The sequence below is a fragment of the Cyprinodon variegatus genome, unplaced genomic scaffold (assembly GCF_000732505.1).
Source record: "Cyprinodon variegatus isolate N-32 unplaced genomic scaffold, C_variegatus-1.0 Scaffold366, whole genome shotgun sequence".
NCBI classification, from domain to species: domain Eukaryota; kingdom Metazoa; phylum Chordata; class Actinopteri; order Cyprinodontiformes; family Cyprinodontidae; genus Cyprinodon; species Cyprinodon variegatus.
The window spans coordinates 1-2769 of NW_015150819.1; positions in this window are offsets into that span (position 1 = coordinate 1).

The window sequence follows — 2769 nt, forward strand, 5'->3', positions numbered from 1 at the left end:
AAGCTCAACAGGGTCCTCTTTCCCCGCTGATTCTGCCAAGCCCGTTCCCTTGGCTGTGGTTTCGCTGGATGGGGGTTAGGGACAGTGGGACTCTCGTTCATCCATTCATGCGCATCACTAATTAGATGACGAGGCATTTGGCTATGTTCAGGGAGGCAGGGAACTAGGCGTTAATGATACTCAGCCGGGAAATGCTCAAGTGCTCTTCCCAGAGTCAAGCCTAATTTCGCCCAGGCGCATAGGATGTGCCTTGGGACTCCGGGGTTTGGCAGGTACAGTTCCCGGCCGAATTTTACTCCAGTCGAGTTCTGTAACCCCAGGGTGATGCCTAGGCAGTTTGCCCTAACCTTACTTCTGTGACTGCACTAGGATCCCACAGCTTATCCTAATACGGGATGCTGTGGGCCTCCATTTCGGGCCGTTTAACGTCTCCCGTGGACAGGGGTACCGCTAATTACCCCTCACATCACCCATAGAATACTGCGCACCGGATGCCGAGCTTCTGGACTGTCACACTCCACTCGAGCCTGTAATTGGAAGTAACATATATGAACAGATGACACCTCACAACAGATCATCCGTTTTACCATTTATTTTGAACACACTGAACAGATATGAACACACTTAAAACAGATAACAAAATTTTTATGTCAGTTTTGCAATAAGTCTTCTGTAGGTTTTTACAGCATTCACAGTTGGCATCAGTGCTTTCTTGGATAGTTGTCTTGCAACCCGCGATACACCAGTCTTTGAGAACCCCATTGTTCTCAGTAGTCTCTCGTTTCTCGAGTCCCACTTCCCCCTCGCTCCTAGGGGGAAGCCGAACACCTACACCGACGTTGCTCCCGCTCTCCTCCGATCTCTCTAGCGAATGGTCCGTACTTCTCTACTTTGGTCCTCCTTCGATCCTCCAGCGTCCCCTCGTCCGACTCAAAGCAGATCGCCACATCCACCACCAGTGCACTTTGGTTCTTGACAAGAACCAAGTCCGGAACTCCTGTTCTCCCATTTGGGAGAGACACCTTCATCTCCTTCCGGACCGTCCAGCCCTTCCGTACGCCCTCTCTTTCAAGAATGTTGCATATCATGTTGTGATTATGCATTCTGTTTGATTTGAGCACATCGCACCTTCCAATTATGTGAATTATGTTTTCACTTTCTCTTTTACACAGTCTGCATACTTTGTATGGCTTCTCCTTCAACCACCGACTTAGTGTAGTAGGCGTTTGCACCATGTTTGTTCGGAGTTTAAGGGCTAAAATATACTCCAACTCAGTCATTGGCTTCTTGTTTACCAGCCATTTATTGCTGATGGGGTCATTTTCAAAGACCCCAACTCCTCTACCTTGGCACTTAAGGGCTTTCCATCTCTGCAGCTCCATCTGTCTCCATGCACTGCTCGAGATGGTCACTGGATTTGGTTCTCCATCCCACTCCGTCATTTCTGTTTTTCTGCTCTCGCCCCTGTGTCTGCGCCACAGGTCTTTTATAATTTCAGGTGAAATTACTTCATTGGCTATTTTCCGCGTCGTTGCATCTTCCGATGCCTTTAGTCCAAGAATTCTCCTCAACTGGGTCATTGGAATGTTTCGTTGCAATCTAGGTATGCCCAATCCTCCATCTCGTGTTCTCGCATAGATCATCCCATTTGCCGTGGATGGGTCCAAATGCAGCCATTCTTTGACCTGGGATCGGATCAGGTTGTCGGCTTTAATTAGTGCACCGTTCCCCACCATCCCCTTGTCCGCTTCATAGAGTACCCTAGGAAGGGCATATGTTTGCAGCAAATGAACTTTTTGTGAAGGTTTCAAGGGAGCATTGGAGATACAGCCCAGTATGTCTTCAACCTTATTGGGTAAGTCTGGTGGTAAAATGCCTTTACACGGATTTATTTGGACCCCCAAGTATTTAAAGTCATCTCCTGGTCCAATTACTGGAAGTTCCCCACCTTGAACTTTCCAGGGGTCACCACCATTTAATGTCAGAGATCTCTTGCCCTTTTTGCTCCACATGAATCCCCCACATTTCTTAAAGTTAATATGCAGTCTGACATTCTGGAGGTACTCTTCCATGATCTTCAAGTTCTTCTGCATACCGCCCCAGGAGTCACTGATGATCACCAGGTCATCAGCATACGCTAATGAAGTGATTTTGTGGTCCGATACCATGAATCCTTTGCCGCGTTCATCCAACCGTCTAATCAGTGGTTCAATTGCCAGGTTGAATAGTAGAGGCGATAGGGGATCGCCCTGCTTTACCTCAGATTTCGTTTCTATTCTCTTTGAAACATTTCCTGCTGATCTTATTTCGGTATATGCCCCGGTGTATGTGCTTCGGATGAACGCCCTTATGATTTCATCCACCTCTCTTCCACTTAGTACCGCTTCAATTAGTCTGTGTGGCACTGAGTCAAACGCTCTCGCTAAATCCACGAATACCACAGCTAGGGGTGAATTTCGTGACTTACTCATCTTCATTATTCCTTCCAGTATCATCAAGTTGTTCCCACAACCAATGCCTTCCACAAAACCTTTCTGCGCATGATGAAGCTGGCATGCCATCGCCAGTCTCTTGGTCAATATATTGGATAGGAGTCTGGTTATCACCGATCCCACCGTGATTGGGCGCCAGTTGCGGATGTCCTTCAGCTTTTCTCTGTTCATGGTTTTCGGCAATAATGTCGTTCTGGCAGGTTGCCAATCTCCCTTTGTAAAGCATCGCATTAAAGATAGTCGCCAGTCTGGAGCGGTCCGCATCGCACATCTTTAG